Source organism: Humulus lupulus, chromosome 2, assembly GCF_963169125.1.
Source record: "Humulus lupulus chromosome 2, drHumLupu1.1, whole genome shotgun sequence".
NCBI lineage: Eukaryota > Viridiplantae > Streptophyta > Magnoliopsida > Rosales > Cannabaceae > Humulus > Humulus lupulus.
In genome coordinates, this window is record NC_084794.1 from 292,766,251 (window position 1) to 292,789,253 (window position 23,003).

The window sequence follows — 23,003 nt, forward strand, 5'->3', positions numbered from 1 at the left end:
TTTATGGTGTTAAAATTATAGTTCAAATATTTTGTTGCACTTGTGTATAAAAAAAACAAACACATGTGTTAACATAAATGTTTGAAACTTGTTTTCAGAACCTTAAATTATTCATAATTTCTAAAAAAATTGTGTGATGTATGTTATGACTACAATATATACAATCATATAAAAACAATTAAGATTCTAATTATCTACATGGTACACCAATAACCCTTTTTATAGAGGAATTTCTCAATATTTTTTATAACATCCAAAAAAATTTTTTTTGCCCCCATTGTAATTTGTGGCTGGCTCCGTGACTGCTTGTCAGATATGTTATAAATAACTATAATGAATACTGTTATATAAAAATTATTGGGGTTATATATATAATTTCTTCTAATGTCAAAACAAAAGGGGATGTACACCAATGCATACTTTTTAAGAGTCGCATTGGAATTTTACAATTAATAATATAATTTCTAAATTAACAGCTTAAGCTTAAATTTAAATTAAGTATATTCAATATTAATTTTTAAACATATAAATTTCGGAAACTTACAAAATAAATATATATTTATATGAATTTTCTTAGAGAGGGGCATCACTTTTACCCCTAGTATAGGAGCATTTTTTATTTTCGGCATTTAGAGAAATTATAACCTAATTTATTTATATGCTAACGTATATTATAGTTATAACAGGCATCCAGTCAATTTTTGAAAAATTCTGAATAATTTACATTACAAAATTAAAGTTAAAATCGTCAGTTCCATGTGTGCCTAAATTTTTTATAAGTATGAAAAATAAATTGTTTGAACTCTAATTTTAGTAGTGTAAATAATTAAAAATTTGCTGAAAATTATTGTGATGTCTATTTTAACTATTACATACGCTATAATAAAAAAAAATTAAATTATCATTTCTACAAATACCGAAAATAAAAACAAATGATATGGAAAAAAATAATGGTGCATTGGCTTCTCTTTTTCTTGTCGGTTAACTCCTTTTACTTTTTCTGTCTCTAAAAAATAGAGGCAGAATATTGTTTTAAACTTATAATTGAAACTCTTTTTGGAGAGAATAAGTTTTTGACAAGCTAAACAGGAAAGCAAACACTGTACTACGCTATCATTGAAATAAGAGGACATTATATAAATAACTCATATTTCCAAACTTTGAAAATTTGTAGTTCAACGTTAATATATAGCAAAAATTAATTAATATACAGTGCATCTAAAGATATATATATAAATTAAATAGCTTTTAATTGATAAAAAAAATTGGTATGAGTTGTTCATTGTTAATGTTTTTTTTTATATATAAAAAATAGCAATCTGTATTTTATCTTATGCTCGCACTGATTTAAGCTTAATCATAATCAAATAAGTCCATGGAAAGATGAGAGCAGCAGACCAAACATGAGATGAGAGGACATTTTTCTGTTTTATTTGAAAATAAAATTAATTTCATATATATATATATATATCTCCATTAATTCCTTTTCCATGAAAATGTGTGCATGGGCCATGAAAATAGAACAAAGTAGTACTAGTGGAACATCTTATTTACTTTGCCTTCATTTCCAAGTTATTCTGATTAATTGTTAGCTCTCCTCTTTACTACTTTTACTTTTATCTAAGTACGGATGATAGTGGATGATGGTCCATCTTTTATTGTCTCCACGAATGGATGTCCCGCTTTTCTACGTCTTATCTCAAGATCTTTTCCAGTGTTCGTGCCACGACTCTTTTTTTTGATGGGGCTGTTGTATTTGTTTGAATAATTAAAAATTATTAGAAATATTAATATTTTAACAAATAAACAACATTAGTGGGTAAGATAGAAAAAGAGAAAAAATTATCTAACTCGCTTGAAGTGGGGATCCTACTAGGATTTGACAGAAGGTCACTGCCAGCATCTCCACTGTGCGCTCGCGCCACATCTAAGGACATCTTTATACTAAGTATAGCAAATTTATTTGTTAGTTTAAACATTCAAGCTTATATTTAAATTCACTACAAAAAACGGGACTTTTGCTAGTGCAAATTTGCGCTGGCAAAACCTAAGCAATTTTTGCCGACGCAATTTTGCGCCGACAAAGGACTGCAACACACCCTCGTCGCTAATTTCACTTTTGCCGACGCAAATGTAATGACCGGCAATGGTATCTTTTGGCGACGGAAAAATACGCCGGGAAAAATAAGGATGCGCCGGCAAAAATATTTGTCACGTTGTTGTGGAAAACACTTTTAGCGACGCAAAAATGCGCCGGCAAAAGTTGACTCTTTTAGTAGCGCATTTTTGCGCCGGGAAAGGTGTATATATGCAGTGAGGATTGAAACTTTTGCTGACGTAGTTTTGCGCCAGTAAAAGTATTTTTTAAATAATATTTTTGATTAAATTACTAATTTTATTTTCAATATATTAATATTAATTAATAATTTTCGATTTTAATATATTAATAATTATTTAATTTTTTAGTAATATTATTTAATTAGAAATAAAATTAAAATTAAAATTTTATAAATAAAAAAATAAAAAAAATTGCAACTATTAATATTTATTGTCTCTACCAAACATGAAAATATAAAAGTAGTTTAGTAAAATAAATGTCTCATAAATTAAACTTTAAATAAATAAATAAAAAAACTTCTACAAATGAGTTGTTCCCGCCTCATCATCCCCGCGCCCCGTCAGCATCATCGTCCTCGTCCAGATCCTGGTCTGGTAAGTCAACAGTAAAACCAGGAGTCAATTCACCAACCTGCTTCAACAAAGCACTGAGCAGGAGATCTTGACGCTGTTGACGACTCTCAAGTTTGGTATTATGCTTTTTTAGGTTATGATGTTCTAGCATAATGTCCTCAGTTCGCTGCAAAAGGCTATCCATTTCAGGTGGCAATTGCCCGGACATTTGAGAAGTTGATGAAGATGCTGCCCTCTTTGCGCCAATTGCCTTCAACCTAGGCAACCCCCCAAACCCTTTCTTATAACGCGAGCGGGGTCCAAGGACATCCGTGACAATATCCATATCAGACGGGAACTGACTGTCGACATTATCGCCGACACAAGAAGCAGCAGATGATACAGGGGTCGTACTCTGCGATGCTCGACGCTCGGTCATCTCAGTCTGCACAATAAAAAGCACGTATCTCGAATTCCAATATAACATTATTTGAAAACCTAACTTATACATTTTTAATATAACAACATATAAAATATAACTTTATTATCTATCTGCCAACATCCTATCATTAATGACTGCAGACCAGTGATTGAAAAATAATGTAATTAATTTTGTTCCCGTATTAGGGAGCAAGTGGGCTAAAGTAAATTTGGTCATGAAAATCCATATCTGAATGAAAATCATGAAGATGTTGTTGATATATACGGTAAGTGCAATTAATTCCATTAATTGGGAATTTACGTCTCCAACATATACATCAACTACATTTGCATGTCTTCCATTCAGATATGGATTTTCATGACCAAATTTACTTGAGCCCGCAAGCTCCCTGATACGGGGACAACATTAGTTACATTCTTTTTTTATCTTAGTCCACAATCATTAATCATAAAAATCTTGGCACATAGATTATAAAGATTTAATTGTCAAAAATTTAATTAATAATTAATAAATAATTACTAATTGACAACAACCAATTAATATTTATTAATTATTTACTAAACTTTTTTAAAGTTAAATGATCATAAATTAGTTAAGGTTATGCAACTTACATGTTTTGTCGCCGCTGCATCACTAATCCACTTATCCTTCTTCTTGTGGAGGTGCTCGAATGTGTCGATCATGCTCGGGAGCTCGCCAGTAGATGGATCCATCTAAAAAAGAAAATTATTTAAACATTGTGACATTTATAATATTTTCGTAAATGTAAGGACATAGGTTATTATAATTTACGTGATCATAAACATGGGCAACGATGGATTTGGAACCGTGTCCTCCTGGTATGGTCATTTTTGCTCGAGCTTCTTTATTTTTCTTCGATATACACTTCAAACAGAAAACAATACTCATTAATCTAGATTATAATTTTATAATTAAAAATTAATGTAAAATCTACGGCATACCTGGTGAGAATCAGAAGCCCAAAAATCACATAGAATTGCCCAATTAGAAGAAGTAATCGACACAAAAGGTTTTGACTTCGCTCTCTCATTGTCCACCTCTCCTCGAACATCTACCCAGTGTTTCTTCATCGTGTGGCACCAATCAGTCAGATGTTTTTGCATTTGTCTTACCATGGCATCGTTGATTACTGGGTTGTCTTCTGGATAAATGAATTTTTCCTAAAATCACAATTAAATTTGGAATTTGTTAAAATATTATGAAGATAGACAAAATATTTAATAGTGAGTTATTAAAGGTTTAAAAAATGCTTACAGATAGCCTCTTTCGAATAACTTGGATATCAGCTGGTTTTACTTGTTCCCAAGCTAGTATAGTTGGGGGTACGGTGCTACGCAAATAACGAGCCATGGAATTGTTGAACCACTTGCTGTACGTTTGAATAGCTTTTCTAATTTGTTCATCAAACTCTACTTTCAAATGACTAACTTTTTTGGTGGCCAGCTCCTTCTCGATATTGGCACCATAATAAGCTCCCCTGCCTCTCTTGGAGCCCCCACCTGTGTCATTACTTGGTTCGCCCATTCTACATTAAAATATTCATTAATTAACTAATTCAAATTATGTATGTCTGTTGTTTTTTGTTATAAAATTAACATTTATTCATTATGGTATTTCCAAACCTACCATATTCCGACCTAGTGGATCTCTTGGAGATAGTAAGGAATCATGTACTTTGTAGGACTGTACGATGCCATTGTTGAATAAATGCATCAAAATTGCTTTTATAGGTTGGAACTTAACATTCTCACATTTCTTGCACGGACAGCGAACCAAACCCCAATCGTTCAACTGATTTTTGGCAATATCGAAGAACTCCTTAACACCATTTCTATACTCCAAAGACCAACGATTCCTCGCACTCATCCAGCTCCTGTCGCTCGCCATCTTTAAGCGAAATAATTAAGAAAATATTAATAATTGTCTTAAAATGAGAGAAATGATAGCCAAAGTATTTCATGACTGTTTGTCTCCCCAATTATCACTAACTGATAATAATATCCTATCTCTGGCAAAAATAATTATTTATAGGGATATTTGCGGCTAAATTACTCAAACTTACAACTTACTAACACTTAAATGACACGTGGCACCACATGATTGGTACACATTATTATTATTATTTTAAATATTTTTTCATAAAAAAAATCATTTTATATTTTTCATTTTTTTTAAAATATCCAATTTATTGTTTTTCAATTTAAAAGTAACAAAAAATAATTTTTTCTCATTTTTTCAAAAAAAATATCAAATTTGTTGCTTTTAATCAATTATTTAAGATTAAGTAAAAAAAATATTTAATCTTAAATTATTGCTTGGATTTTAAACAAAATTACTTAATCTTTAATTGAAAAAAAGTAGACAAAATGATAAATAGGAAGATTTTAATAATAATAATAATAAATTAAAAATTTTGAGGATATTAACAATAAAAAATTAAATTTAAAAAAAATGTATTTTTCATACTTAATCTTAAATTGAAAAAAAGTTTGATTTTTTTATTAAAAAAATGTAAATTTTATTTTTTGTTAAATTGAAAAATAAATAGAAAATTATTTTAAGAATAATAACAATGTGGACAAATCATGTAGTGTCACGTGTCCTTTGACTAGTCAACTTTAACATTTACTTATTTATTACTTTTATTTTAAAATTAATTTAATTATACATTAATTTCATTTTGTAATTTTTTATTAAATTCTTCAATTTGTATTGGATTATTTACTTAATCAATAACAATTTGATTATATTTATATTTTACTTAATTATATTTTATTAAATCATTTATATTTTTAACTTTTTTCAATTACAAAACATCTAATATTAATGTTAAAATTAATTATTATGATTGGTAATTTTATTTTATTTAAATTATAGTTAAAAATTATTTTTTTTGATGAATTTTTAATTATACTTAAATTTTTATTTAATTAATTATTAAACTTTTATTAATTTTACTAACTCTAACAAAATTTGGGCAGCATAACGACAATATTTCAAACTATCCCAAAAATTGAAAAACCTACAAATTAAACACATATATACCCAGAATATTCTCAGATCATACAAAACATATATATACACTAACAAATACATCAATTTACATATATACAAATATTTAACCACAAAAAAACATATACCAAAACTGATTTTTTTATTAATACAAAAAAAATTATTAAATACATATTTACAAAAATATCACATTTAATATAAAACAATTTAAAAATATAAACATACATTATTAATCTGGTTTTTTTAAGTTCATACTTTAACTAAAATACATATATCGCAAAATACAATATAATAAATATTAACAAGCAAAATTAAACAAATACATATAACACATTAAAATAAAATAAAAATACATATTCAAATCTGTTTTTTAAATTTTACAAAAAAAATTAATAAATACAAAAAACATATATTATAAAAGTAACTTAAATATAGTTGTTATTAAGAGAAACAAATACATATAAAGCATTAAAATAAAAATTAATGTTAACGGCTATATTTTTTGTAATTAATGTTAATTTTCCTAAGACTAACAAAATTTGGGCAGCATAACAGCTATATTTTAAACTATCCCAAAATTTTATAAAACCTGCAAACTACACACAAAAATATACATAATATTACTAGATCAATATACAGAATATTCCCAGAGCATGCACAATATAAACGCATATTTACTTAAAATTTCTAAAATATTTTAAAATTTTATTTTTAATGGCTAAAATTTAATCTTATTATAATACCAAATCTAATCTCATAATATTAAGATTAATCGAATACTAATTAAATTAATTTCTAATTATGAGATTATATTAGATCATCTAATGTAATGATTTTTACTATACTATCATGCACAACATAAAATTTGATTTTTTCTTATACCTCTTTTTCTAAAATTTAAAACAGAAAATAAAAATAAAAATAAAAAAAACAAAAATTAAATCATATATAAACAGAAATAAATAAATAAAATATAAATAAAAAATACAAAAATACAAAACAGAAAAAAAAACATAAATATAAATATAATCATATACATTTTTCGGTTTAAATATATATATTAGTTTAAATATATAATATATATCAGATTATATAATATATAATATATAATATATATATCAAATTATATATAATATATAATATATATCAGTTTATATATAATATATAATATATATATATCAAATTATATATAATATATATCAGTTTATATATAATATATAATATAATATATATCAGTTTATATATATAATATATAACATATATAAATATATATATATATATGTCGGTATATACCTGTGCAGCGTGGTGGTCCGGTGGTGGCGCGGTGGTCCGGTCGGCAAGGTGTGGCGGAGTGGTCCCGTCGGCGGCGGCGTTCTAAAACTGAGAAAAAAAAAATGAAATGAGAAGAAAATTTATGGGCAAAAAAAAAAAAAAAAAAAAACAACTTACCCTTGAGAGAGATGGAGCCGTTGAAGAAGAGAGTGTCTGAAAAAAAAAAATGAGAGAAGAGAGGGAAGTGAGAGAAACTGAAAAAAAAAATGGAGAAGAAGACTCGGGCGGCTGGGATATAATGTTATGACTTTTGCCGGCGCGTTTTGTTGCGCCGGCAAAAGTGTATCAGAGAAACCCTAGTTCAAAACGACGCCGTTTTAATAAGCATACTTTTGTTGGCGCAATTTTTTACTTTTGCCGGCGCAATGAAACGTGTCTGCAAAAGTCTGGCCACCTACCTCCTTGAAAACGTGCACATCATTAAATCCACGTTCACTTTTGCCGGCGCGTTAGGTAAATTGCGCTGGCAAAAGTCCCTTCGTAATTAATTATTAAACTTTTGCCGGCGCATTTGGTGAATTGCGCCGGCAAAAGTCACCTTTGCCGGCGCAAAATTGCGCCGGTGAAAGTCTTTTTTGCAGGCGCAATTCGGAATTGCGCTGGCAAAAATGCCGTTTCTTGTAGTGATTATTGGAAGCAATGTATTTAAAAACATGAGTCCCTTTACTGAGTGGACGACACTAAGATTGAAACACTGTGAGATGTCAATCCACATAAGGTACATCTTCATTCCGGTCAGGCTTATTAAATTTTGTTTCCACACTTTTGAAATACATGGAAAAATGTGAAAGTCTGAATCCTGTGATCCGTAAGGGGAAAGACCAAGCTCTGCAATCCCACACCACCTGGGAAGGTCAAGTGTGATGATTCTAAGACTGCGTACGTATGGGACTACGCAGCTGAAGAGGGCTTATTTAGATTGATGGGTACTATCTATGCCAACAAGATACATCTTCTTTTTGGTAGCCCATCACTTGAGAACTCCAAAGTTAAGCATGCTTGACCTAAGTAGTCTCATGATGGGTGACCTCCTAGGAAGTTTTCCCAGGAAGCGTGCGAGTGAGGACAAAGCATACTGGAGAGACTCGTGTTGGTTTGCAGGGCCAGTCGTCATTCCAGGAAGTAGCCATAGTGACATAGAATGTTACAAAAAAAATGTCAAAGACTCATCTACAACATATCCTTCTGCTATGGACCCTTCTGGACGAGCTTTATTCCTCACATATGTTTTTCAATTTTTTTATGTACCTTTCAAAAAGATACATCCATCTTATAAAGCCAGGGCCTCCCATTATAGCTTTGTCAAGCAAGTGCAAAACCAGATGGACCATTATGTCAAAGAAATGTTGGAGGGAAAATCAACTACATATTGCATAAAATTAAAATCATGTCATCTTTCGTTTACATTAAGTGTCCTTGAGCATAATAGTTTGAAGAAATTGCAAAATTCCATTATGGTGTTTGCTATGGATTTGGGAGAAACTTATGAGCACCAACTGCAAGTAAATGTTGCATGATAACATGAAAATCATGAGACTTCAACCCAACAATTTGATTTGAATATCTTAGAAGAACAAAGGGGAGTATGTTTAACACGACCCATGTTTGGTTTTTTCTTTGGAGATTGTCGAGAAAGGTTAGTCGTAGGAATTGGGGGTGGTGTCGAAGGCTCTGGTACGGACAGAAAAGGTTGCTTTTGATCCTCGAATAGCAGAGCAAAGAGATCTTTGTCTATTGGTCTCTCACCTCCCCAGGAATCATGCATGAATATCTGAAAGAACAAAGGGGAAGTGAGAATCTACGACCAATAGAGAAAGAATAACAAAAGGGAAAGAAAAAAAAGATAATGCTGCTCGTGAATAAAAGTTAAGCTTTTATCTGATCAGGAGCATCTTGGTAAAAAAACATGAAACACTTGCGAGCAGGTTGGAAAAATGGATTTTCAACTTCGTAAACGGGCAGGAAAAATCCAGTTTTTTCTGAAATACCAAAAATTAACTTTTTACTTCGATTTTATGCCCAAATCAGTGTAAATAAACCTCAATACTCCTTCTAAACATTGTTTTATGTACTATATTGCCTAAAATACCTATTTTAGCATAGTATTTCAGGGTGTTTTTTGCCTAAACCTGATTTACCCAAAAAACTCATCAAGAATAGTGCAAAACCAATTATGAAAATAATAAATCACAACCAAAATACAGGAAAATTGCTACAAATTCATTAGGATGGATTCGAAAACTTACTTGGAGTAAAGATTGTTGAAGAAATCACGGAGAAATTGCTCAGAGTTGCTCGAAGACGCCTCAGATAGCACTGAAATGTCTGAAGTTCTTGGAGATTTTTTCTGAGTATTCTTGAAGAGAGAGAATGATCATGTAAAAGTGGAATGAAGGAAGAAGAATATATTTGTTAGGGGTATCTGACGCATAATGATGAGATTTGAGGGTTTTTGCATGGGAAATAGCAATAACAAATCGTGCTTGGGAAACCGAAAAGGTCATGATTACTTACCTTTTCGAGAAGGTAAGTACTGACAGATGTGACGGGTCAGCAGGATTGCTGATCGAGTAAGTTTATTAAATGTTGTTCGCATTAAAATAAACTTGGGAGACAAATGTTTCCCTAAATATTGGCATGATGACATGGCATGTTAAAGAGGTACATGAACAGTACGTGACTGACTATTAATGTAGGATTGGTCGACCAATGACCAGAGTGTCAAAAGGAAATCAAGTTTCTCGATAGGCGCAAGGAATATGCTGAGCAGTAGGAAAAAATGGGTGTAGAGGCCTACGACCAGAGCTGCTCGCGGGACCGAGACTGTTTAACGCCCAAACGTGACTTCCACTTAGCGGTGGTTGTAGTATAGATCGGGCGGTCGATTCCACAAGGAGGCAAATAAATAAAGTTAAGAGATAAATAATTTGAGGAAAATAGAAAGAGTGATATTTTTTTGTTGTTTTTGAGATTTAAAGATTAGAAATAAAGATAGAATAATGTGTGATGTAACAATAGGTAACAAGTAGGAAGGATCAAGAATCACCAATATGCATACTTATTTATTTGGATCTTTGATTCACAAAAATTACACAAATGGATAGTTCACATCCCAACTATTCATTTGGAAGATTTAACATTGAAGCACAAATATATTTTACAAAAATGTATTCAAGTGATTACTATTCTTTACCATGGAAAAATGAGATAAATCTTATGAGAAATCTAAAAATGACATTATACCATTGGAAATAATGCAATAACTGACTCTGCATATCTGACTCCAGCTCCCAGGTCGCTTCCTCGACCTTTCTGTTCCTCCACAATACCTTAACCAAAGGTATCGTCTTATTTCTGAGGACCTTATCCTTTCTGTCGAGTATCTGACCAGGCTGCTCCACAAAGGAGAGATCTGGCTCAAGCTTCAGATCATCATAACTCAGAATATGGCTCACATCAGATACATACTTCCGAAGAGCTGATACATGGAACACATTATGCACGGCAGACAACGCCGGAGGCAAGGCCAATCTGTAAGCCACCTGACCAATCCTCTCCAGGATCTCAAATGGACCTACAAATCTAGGACTCAGCTTGCCTTTCTTCCCAAACCTTCTCACCTCTTTCCATGGCGAGACTTTGAGGAAAACATAGTCTCCTACCTGAAACTCCACGTTCCTACGCTTGGGGTCTGCATAGCTCTTCTGTCTACTCTGAGAAGTAAGCACTCTAGCTCTAATCTTCTCAATAGCCTCACTGGTCCTCTGAACTGCCTCAGGACCTAAGTATCTCCTTTCACCTGTCTCATCCCAATGAATGGGAGATCTGCACTTCCTACCATACAACATCTCATAAGGTGTAACTCCGATAGTAGATTGATAAATGTTATTATAGGAGAACTCTATCAAAGGCAGATACTTACTCCAAGATCCACTGAAGTCCAGCACACATGCTCTCAGCATGTCTTCCAGAATCTGAATTGTCCTCTCAGATTGCCCATCTGTCTGAGGATGATACGTTGTACTGAACTTTAACTGTGTCCCCATGGCTTTCTTCAAACTCCCCCAGAACTTGGAAGTAAAAGTGGGGCCTCGATCTGACATGATCGACCTAGGTGCACCATTGAGCCGCACGATCTCTCTCACATAGAGATCTGCATACTGATCAACTGTATAAGTAGTCCTCACTGGCAGAAAGTGAGCTGATTTGGTGTAGCGATCCACTATCACCCAAATAGAATCACGCTGACCAGTGGTCCAGGGTAAGCCCACCACAAAATCCATTGTGATGTCTTCCCACTTCCATTCTGGGATATCCAGAGGCTGCAATGACCCTGCCGGCCTCTGATGCTCAGCCTTGACCTATTGACATGTCAAGCACTTAGCCACATACTCTACTACGTCTCTCTTCATCCCTGGCCACCAATACAATGATCTCACATCCTGATACATCTTCGTGGTGCCTGGATGCAAAGAGTAAGGTGTAGTATGAGATTCATCTAGAATCTCTCGCCTCAATGCAGTGTCTAACGGAACACATATCCGCCCCTTGTATCTCAGCAAGCCTACCTCAGACACTGTATAATCTCTGGATGCTCCAGCCAGAACATCCTCTCTAATCTTGATCAGTTGTGGATCACTCAACTGACCTTCCTTGATCCTCTCCAACAGCGTAGACTGTAGCGTAATGTTAGCCAACTGGCCCACCAGCAACTCTATACCAGCTCTGGTCATGTCATCTACTAACTCTCTGGCTATCAGCCTCATTCCATGAATCTGTCCCGGACCCTTCCGGCTTAAAGCATCAGCTACCACGTTGGCTATTCCTGGATGATACAGAATCTCACAATCATAATCTTTTACTAACTCCAGCCAACGCCGTTGCCTCATATTTAGATCTTTTTGGGTGAAGAAGTATTCAGGTTCTTGTGGTATGTATAGATCTCACACTTCTCTCCATAGAGATAATGCCTCCATATCTTCAAAGCAAAAACCACAGCCGCCAACTCTAAATCATGAGTAGGATACATTTTCTCATACTCCTTCAACTGACGAGAAGCATAAGCTATTACCTTCTCTGATTGCATCAAAACACAGCCCAAACCCTGATGAGAAGCATCACAGTAAATCACAAAATTCTCCTAGTCTATCGGGAGACTCAGAATTGGAGCTGTAATCAATCTCTGCTTCAGTTCCTGGAAGCTGTTCTCACATTTATCTGACCACACAAACTTCTGGCTTTTGCGTGTCAGCTCAGTCAAAGCACTAGCAATCTTTGAGAACCCTTCCACGAAACGCCTATAATAACCTGCCAATCCAAGGAAACTTCTAACCTCAGAAGCATTCTTTGGCCTTGGCCAATCTCTAACCGCCTCGATCTTTGCTGGATCTACCTTAATCCACTCCTTACTGACAATATGTCCAAGAAAGGATACCCGAGACAACCAGAATTCACACTTCTTGAATTTAGCAAACAGTCTGTGTTCTCTCAGTCTCTGTAGAACCAACCTCAGATGCTGCTCATGTTCTAACTCAGTCTGAGAATATATCAGAATATCATCGATGAAAACGATCACAAACTGGTCCAAATAATCCTTGAACACTCTGTTCATTAGATCCATAAAAGTCGCAGGGGCATTAGTCAATCCAAATGACATAACTAGAAACTCATAATGCCCATACCTGGTACAAAAGGCAGTCTTCGGTATGTCTCCCTCCTTGACCCTCAACTAATGATAACCAGAACGAAGGTCGATCTTAGAGAATACCTTCTTGCCATGCAACTGATCGAACAGATCATCTATCCTTGGCAAAGGATACTTATTCTTAATTGTCAAGTTATTCAGTTCTCTGTAATCTATACACATTCTCAGAGAACCATCCTTCTTTTTCACAAACAGAACTGGCGCACCCCAGGGTGAGAAACTAGGTCTAATAAAACCCAAGTCCAACAGTTCTTGCAACTGTACCTTTAATTCTTTCAACTCAGCTGGGGCCATTATGTATGGTGCTCTAGACACTGGCTCCGTCCCTGGTGCCAGTTCTATAACAAACTCAATTTCCCTGTGTGGTGGCAACCCTGGAAAATCTTCTGGAAACACATCCAGGAATTCACATACAAGTCTAGTATCCTCTGGTCTCACTAGCATGACCTGAGTGGTGTCAACCACACTGGCTAAGAATCCAATGCATCCTCTTTGCAATAGATCCCTGGTCCTCAACACAGAAATCATAGGAATGTGAGGTCCATGCACAACACCAACAAACACAAAAGGATCCTCACCTTCAGGCTCAAAGGTGACCATCTTCCTTCTGCAGTCAATAGTTGCCCCATACTTTGCCAACCAATCCATACCCAGTATCATATCGAAGTCAGTCATAACCAACTCTATTAAGTCCACTGACAACTCTCTGCCCTCTACTGTCACTGGCAAAGATCTGACCCACCTCCTGGATACCACTAACTCTCCAGTGGGTAACAAAGTACCAAATCCCATAGCATAGAAATCACAAGGTCTACACAATCTATCAATAATGCTACTAGCAACAAAGGAATGTGTAGCACCAGAATCAATCAACACATTATAAGGGATTCCAGCACTAAGAAGCTGACCTGTAACAACTGAGGGGGAAGCCTCAGATTCTGCTTGAGTCAACGTGAACACTCGAGCTGGGGCCGAGCTGTCCACCTTCCTGGGTTCTTCTTTCCCTACCTGAGGGCAATCTTTCTTAAGATGGCCTACTGCTCCACACAAGTAGCAGGCCTTTGCCCTACACTCTCCCAAATGGCACCTCTTGCACCTAGGGCATTCACGACGAGTCTTCCAGGCTTCACTACCCCCTGGACGACCCATTGTGACACCATGGGGCCTCCTTTCAGGACCTGGAACTGGGAAGGTGTCAAGAACCTTCCTCTTCTGATCACTAGGGCCAACACCCCTACCAGAACCCACAAATGGAGGAACTGTCCTCCTGAAATCCTTTCTGGCTGCACTGTCACGCCAGATCTTGGTCTTTGCACTCTCAACTGTGAGTGCCTTCTCAACCACCTGTGCATAGGTAGTAACCCCTGCCACAATGGTGATACGAACATCACGGGCTAACTTGGGCTGTAGCCCCTGAAGGAATCTCTCTCTCCTGGTCCCATCAGTGGGCACCAATTTCTTGGCAAACTTTGCCAAACGATCAAATTTTAAGGCATACCCCGTAACTGATAAACTCCCCTGGAGTAGCCTGATGAATTCCTCAGCTTTAGCTGCCCTGATGGCATCATTATAGTACTTTTCATTAAACAAGGTTTGGAACTCCACCCAGCTCAGGGCATTAACATTCTTGGTCTGGGTAATCACTTCCCACCAAATCTGGGCATCCTCCCGAAACATATAGGTAGCACAAGCCACCCTCTCATTACCTGCTACCCTCATAAAGTCAAGGATAGTGGTAATCATGCTCATCCATTGTTCTGCCTTGGCAGGATCTATACTGCCCTAAAAAACTGGAGGTTGTTGCTTTATGAACCTTTCATAAAGAGGTTCCCATTTATTTCCTACCTCAGGCAGCTGCTCTGCTGATGGCACCGACACAGGAGGTGCTTCTGATACACTAACCACTGCAGGCACTTGCTGCTGTCTCAGGAGATGAAGCTCCTCTCCTTGTTTCAACATTGTTACCTGCAACTCATTAAACAACTGCTGCCAGTTTGCAGGAGCTGGCTATGGAATCTGAGACTGGTCATTTTCCTGACCCTGGCTGTTATTGTTATCCTAGCCCTGATCACTCTGGTCAGCTGTAGTATCTGTCTGTTCTGGATTCATTCTTATTTCTGATATACCTTGTTGAAACATTGATCAATACGGCCAGTCAGGTAGTAATAACTAAACTTCTTGCCGCCTCACGGTCCAAGAACAAGCAGACAATTATCATATTCCACAGTCATTCAACATTCATAAGCAGATACATGTTTATGGCATTCAGCACTCAGCATGTATCACATAACAATTCATAATATTTCAGGGGCACAAGTTCAACACAGTGTCTCATGCATACAGGTAAAGCATATGCACCACATTTAGGCAGTTATGCACATAACTACATAAATAGTTTCCAAACCATGAGTCGAGCTTGACTTCAGTGATGTGTGTGCATGCCCAGCCAGTCTACAGGAACCTTAACCTTGGCATTGCTCTGATACCAAGTTGTAACGCCCTGGTTACCCCAGAACAGTTACGATGAACGGTGAACCGAAAATTTGACTCATTGCCCGAGTCCTTTGGTTAAAAACGTGATCTAAGTGTTATTGACATGTTAAGGTGAAAACCAGTAAAAAGGAAAGGATATGTTTTATTGATACATAAAACTGTTCATGGGCCCACAAGAACATTTACAAGTTATTTACAATTCAAAAAGGTCATTACTATTCCAAAATTTCAAACCCCACCGACCTAAGCGGCAAAAATAGGGTAACCCCCTAGTTCCTCTGAGAACTCCTTGGCCGTGGTGGTCAAGCGGCCGCATATGTACACATCACCACCTAAGCTCTCCACTCAGGGTTGGGTGAGCTTTTCTTTTCCTTTACCTGCACTACATAGCACCCATGAGCCAAATCCCAACAAGAAAACATAACATTATATGTAAACATCATCAAATGATTATCATTATAATCACACAAAGCTCATAGCTTTCAAACAGATGAGTGAATATCACTTGAGGTTCTGGTAAACCATACTGAGTGACTGACAATCAAGTCACTAATTCCAATGGAAGAGTGGTTGCTAGGTAAGCCACTAGCCTTCAACAGGTTCTGGTAAACCATACTGAGTGACTGACAAGCAAGTCACTAGTTCAAATGGAAGAGTGGCTGCTAGGTAAGCCACTAGCCTTCAAGCACTTATAATATTCATCGAACTTGAGGTCGGTCCAGCATTAATGCTCTTTGAGTCATTCAATGCAGATAGTCGATTAGATCTAATATTTATTGGCTTGCGTTAAACACGCTAAGGCCGTCCTGACTAATGAGTCAGCGCAACGTGACCAGTGCCCAGTACCACTGTCGAACCTGACTAATGAGTCACAGCTTCACAGTTAGTACTAGCACCTTTGCCAAATCTGACTAATGAGTCAGTACCATGCACAAGTGAGCAAGATTTGTTAAGTATTCCTCAAACAGTTCATGTCCACATTTATACAACCAACATGCCTCATGAAATACCATGCATGTCACATTTGGGGTGCGGTTTTCTTACCACTGGTTCGAGTGAGAAATTATAATAAGAACGACTCCTGAGAATGATCAACCTTTGATCCTTAGCAGTCACCTAATCACAACCAATTACAACCTCAATTAATGAGAATCAACATGGATAGGGTTTTAACCTAGGCACCACTCTCGGGACCTCGAAACATGCCCACACGGTGAGTAGATTCGATCCCGGGCCTTAAGGATTGAAACCCCAAGTCAAAAACCCTTAAAAACACTCAAAACGGGACTTTAGAGGAACAGAGCAGCGCTACAGTGCTCAACCCCTAGCGCCCCAACGCTATAGTCAGAACCCCCAACATGCCTATCTGCCTCCTGAGTAGCGCTGTAGCGCCCTTAGGTGGGCGCTATAGTGCTACCTCCAGCACTGAAATGCCCTGAAACACCCTTCTTCATCTCCTTCGATTCCCATCTGATTCCAAAGCTTTCTAAACCCATTTTTGATGCCAAATGAACCCAAAAACCATCCTATCATACCCCAAACATCCCAACCATAGGAACCCTAGCCAAAACTCCCAACAAAACCAAAGTCTCAACCTAGAAACCACAGCTGCAAAACAAAGCTAAAACAGAGTAAACCAGGGAATTCTATGGTTAGAAACTTACCCAAAGCTCAGCTTATGAAGCCCTTCAATGGAGGAACACACTCCCAAACTTCCAAGGCTTGCTTCCCAAGCTTGAATCCTCAAGATTGATTCAAAAATCACAAAGAAAACTGAAGGGAAGATGATACGGGAAAGCTTTCAAACGTGCTCTGTTTTTTCTACCTCAACCTTAGCCAAAAATGGCTTATATCTATCCTAGGGGTGAAATGACCATTTTACCCCTAGGTCAATTTAAAGTTTCTAAAGGCTCCCAAGGGCATATCTGGTATTTTCCACCTATCTCGTTAATCATTATTAACACTCTCCAATTCCCGCTATTCTCGATAATCTCAAACACCAATAATTCACATCCCATTACCCTTTAATACCCGGTAACGCTCTAATCATTAAAATCACCCCGAGACTCAACCCGAGGCCCGATCTTAAACCTGTTGTGACTAAACTGCTAATCATCAATCCAAGATCGTCTCATGCCGAATAGCTCGAACAAACCCACATTATAATGTGGTCTCAACATATATCACCCACACGCATACAAATTTACAATTTTACCCTCAACAGGTCAAATTACCATCACACCCCTGTAATTAAAATGTGGGCCCACATGCATACATTTAACATCATATTATAATATAATTACGTATACATGCATAATATCGTTTAATGGCATAATTAAGCAAGTATGGCCCTCCTGGCCTACTATTCCCGCCATTAAACCATACCGAAGAATTCGGGGCATTACATTATAATAAAAATATCCTTTCCTTTTTATTGGTTTTCCACCTTAACTTGTTAATCACATTAGAACACATTTTTAACCAAAGGACTCGGGTAGCGGGTCAACTTTCCGGTTCACCGTTCTCCGTCGCGTGCTCTGGGGTAGTTCCAGGGTCGTGACAAACTTGGTATCAGAGCTGTGCCAAGGTTAGGGTTCCTGTAGACTGGCTGGGCATGTACACACGTCACTGAAGTCAAGCTCAACTCATGGTTTGGTATTTATTTATGTAGTTATCTTTATAATTGCTTAAATATATTATAAATGCTTTACCTGTATGCATGAGACACTATGATCAACTTGTGCCCTGAAATATTATATCCTCAGCAAATGTGTGCTAATTAGTACTGAGATTGCTGGAACATACTCATTAGTATAGTTCATTGTGAGTTATTATCTGATACATGCTACATGTTATAATCATGTATCCATCTGCATATTTGTATAATTGTGAATTATATGTGATTATCTGTTTGTTCTTGGACCGTAAGGCGGCAAGAGGTTAGTTATTTCTACCTGATTGACCGTATTGATCATTATTTCAGCAAGGTATCAGATAAGAATGAATCCAGGGCAGACAGATACTTCAGCTGGCCAGAGTGATCAGGGCCAGAATACAAATAATAATGGTCAGGGTCAGGAAAATGACCAGTCACAGATTCCACAGCCAGCTCCTGTAAACTGGCAGCAGATAATTAGTGATCTGCAGGCAACAGTGCTGAGACAGGGGGAAGAGCTTCGCCTCCTGAGACAGCAGCAAGTGCCTTTAATGGCCAGCGTACCTGAGGCATCACCTGCATCGGTGCCAACAGCTGAAAAGTTACATGAGGTTGGAAATAAATGGGAGCCTCTCTATGAAAGGTTCAGGAAGCAACAACCTCCAGTTTTTGAAGGCAGTGTTGATCTTGCCAAAGCTGAACAGTGGATGAGTATGATTACCACCATCCTGGATTTCATGAGGGTGACTGGTAATGAGAGGGTGGCTTGTGCTACCTACATGTTTCGGGAGGATGCCCGGATTTGGTGGGAAGTAATTACCCAGACCAAGAATGTGAATGCCCTGACTTGGGAAGAGTTTCAGACTCTATTCAACAAGAAATATTATAATGATGCTATCAGGGTAGCAAAAGCTAAGGAATTCATAAGGCTACTCCAGGGAAGTTTATCTGTGACTGAGTATGCCTTGCAGTTTGATCATTTGGCAAAGTTTGCCATGGAATTGGTATCCACTGATGGGACCAGGAGGGAGAGATTCCTTCAGGGGCTACATCCTAGATTAGCCCGAGATGTTCGTATCACCACCATGGCTGGAGTGACAACTTATGCACAGGTGGTGGAAAAGGCACTCACTGCTGAGAGTGTAGAAAACAAGATATGGTGTGACAGTGCAGCCAGAAAAGAGTTTAGGAGAACAGGTTCTCCATTTTTGGGTTCTAGTAGGGGTGGAGACCCCAGTGAGCAGAAGAGGAAGGTTCCTGACACCTTCCCAGTTCCAGGTCCTGACCGGCGACCTCGCAGTATTACAATGGGTCGTCCAGGTGGGAATGAGGCTTGGAAGACTCGTCCTGAATGCCCTCGGTGCAAGAGGCGCCATTTGGGAGAGTGTAGGGCAAAGGCCTGCTTTTTGTGTGGAGCAGTGGGTCATTTTAAGAAGGATTGCCCTAAAGCCAGAAAAGAAGAATCCAGGAAAGTAGACAGCTCGGCCCCAGCTCGAGTGTTTGCTTTGACTCAAGCAGAAGCTGAGGCTTCTCCTTCAGTTGTTACAGGTCAGATTCTTAGTGCTGGAACATTTTATAATGTATTGATTGATTCAGGTGCTACACACTCATTTGTTGCTAGTAGAATCATTGATAGATTGTGTAGACCCTGTGATTTTTATTCTGTGGGGTTCGGAACTTTATTTCCCAGTGGGGAGTTGATAGTATCCAGGAGATGGATCAGATCTTTGCCAGTGACAGTGGAGGGCAGAGAGTTATCAGTGGATTTGATAGAGTTGGTTATGACCGACTTTGATATGATACTGGGTATGGACTGGTTAGCAAAGTATGGGGCAACTATTGATTGCAGAAGGATGATGGTCACTTTTGAGACTGAAGGTGAGGATCCTTTTGTGTTTGTTAGTACTGTGCATGGACCTCGCATACCTATGATTTCTGCATTGAGAGCTAAGGATCTATTGCAAGGGGGTTGCATTGGATTCCTAGCTAGTGTGGTTGATACCACTAGGGTCGTGCCAGTGAGACCAGAAGATACCAGACTTGTCTGTGAATTTCTGGACGTGTTTCCAGAAGATTTGCTAGGGTTGCCACCTCACAGAGAGATTGAGTTCGTTATAGAACTGGTACCAGGGATGGAGCCAGTGTCAAAAGCACCTTACATAATGGCCCCAGCTGAGTTGAAAGAACTAAAAGTACAGTTGCAAGAACTGTTGGATTTAGGTTTTATCAGACCTAGTTTCTCACCTTGGGGAGTGTCAGTTATGTTTGTAAAGAAGAAGGATGGTTCTCTGAGAATGTGTATTGATTACAGAAAACTGAATAAGCTGACAATCAAGAACAATTATCCTTTGCCAAGGATAGATGATCTGTTCGATCAGCTGCAAGGCAAGACGGTATTCACAAAGATCGACCTTCGTTCTGGTTATCATCAGTTGAGGGTCAAGGAGGGAGACATACCGAATACTGCTTTTCGTACTAGGTATGGGCATTATGAGTTCCTAGTTATGTCATTTGGATTGACTAATGCCCATGCTGCTTTTATGGATCTGATGAACAGAGTATTCAAGGATTATCTGGACCAGTTTGTGATCGTCTTTATTGATGACATTCTGGTATATTCTCAGTCAGAGTCAGAACATGAGTATCATCTGAGATTAGTTCTACAGAGACTGAGGGAACACAGACTGTTTGCAAAGTTCAAGAAATGTGAATTATGGTTATCTCAGGTATCCTTTCTTGGACACATTGTCAGTAAGGAGGGGATTATAGTAGATCCATCAAAGATTGACGTAGTCAGAGATTGGCCAAGGCCAAAGAATGCTTCTGAGGTTAGAAGTTTCCTTGGATTGGCATGTTATTATAGACGTTTCGTGGAAGGGTTCTCTAAGATATTTGGTGCATTGACTGAGCTGACACGAAAGAATCAGAAATTTGTGTGGTCAGACAGGTGTGAGAACAACTTCCAGGAACTGAAGCAGAGATTGATTACAGCTCCAATTCTGAGCCTTCCAACAGGTCAGGAGAAGTTTGTTATTTACTGTGATGCTTCTCATCAGGGTTTGGGCTGTGTTCTGATGCAGTCAGAGAAGGTGATTGCTTATGCCTCTCATTAGTTGAAGGAGTATGAAAAGAGGAATCCTACTCATGATCTGGAGTTGGCGGCTGTGGTCTTTGCTTTAAAGATATGGAGGCATTATCTTTATGGAGAGAAGTGTGAGATTTATACAGACCACATGAGCATGAAGTATTTCTTCACTCAGAAAGACTTAAATATGAGGCAAAGGCGTTGGTTGGAGTTAGTAAAATATTATGACTGTGAGATCTTGTATCTTCTAGGAAAAGCCAACGTGGTAGCTGATGCTTTAAGCCGGAAGGGTCCGGTTCAAATTTATGGTGCAAGACTGATAGCCAGAGAGTTAGCAGAACATATGACTAGAGCTGGTATAGAGTTGCTGGTGGGCCAATTGGCAAATATTACACTACAGTCTACATTGTTGGAGAGAATCAAGGAAGGTCAGTTGAATGATCCACAGCTGATCAAGATCAGAGAGGATGTTACAGCTGGAGCATCCAGGGATTATACAGTGTCTGAGATGAGCTTGTTGAGATACAAGGGTCAGATATGTGTTCCATTAGACACTGCATTGAGGCGAGAGATTCTGGATGAATCTCATACTACACCTTACTCTTTGCATCCAGGCACCACGAAGATGTATCAGGATGTGAAATCATTATATTGGTGGCCTGGGATGAAGAGAGATGTAGTAGAGTATGTGGCTAAGTGCTTAACATGTCAACAAGTGAAGGTTGAGCATTAGAGGCCAGCAAGTTTATTGCAGCCTCTGGATATCCCAGAGTGGAAATGGGAAGACATCACAATGGATTTTGTGGTGGGCTTACCCAAGACTGTTGGTCAACATGATTTTATATGGGTGATAGTGGATCGCTACACCAAATCAGCTCACTTTCTTCCGGTGAGGACTACTTATACAGTTGACCAGTATGCAGATCTCTATGTAAAAGAGATTGTGCGTCTTCATGGTGCGCCTAGGTCGATCGTGTCAGATCGTGAACCCACTTTTACTTCCAAATTCTGGGGGAGTTTACAGGAAGCCATGGGTACACAATTGAAGTTCAGTACTGCTTATCATCCTCAGACAGATGGGCAATCTGAGAGGACGATCCAGATATTAGAAGACATGCTTCGGGCATGTGTACTGGACTTTGGTGGATCTTGGAGTAAGTATCTACCTTTGATAAAATTCTCCTACAACAACAGTTATCAGTCTACCATTAGAGTTGCACCTTATGAGATGTTGTATGGTAGGAAATGTAGATCTCCCATTCATTGGGATGAGACAAGTGAAAGGAGATATTTAGGTCCTGAGGCAGTTCAGAGGACGAGTGAGGCCATTGAGAAGATTAGAGCTAGAATGCTTACTTCTCAGAGTAGACAAAAGAGCTATGCAGATCCCAAATGCAGGAATGTGGAGTTCCAGGTGGGAGACTATGTCTTCCTCAGAGTCTCGCCATGGAAAGGGGTGAGAAGGTTTGGGAAAAAGGGCAAGCTGAGCCCCAGATTTGTAGGTCCATTTGAAATCATGGAGAGGGTTGGTCAAGTGGCTTACAGGTTGGCTTTGCCACCGGCGTTGTCAGCCGTGCATAATGTATTT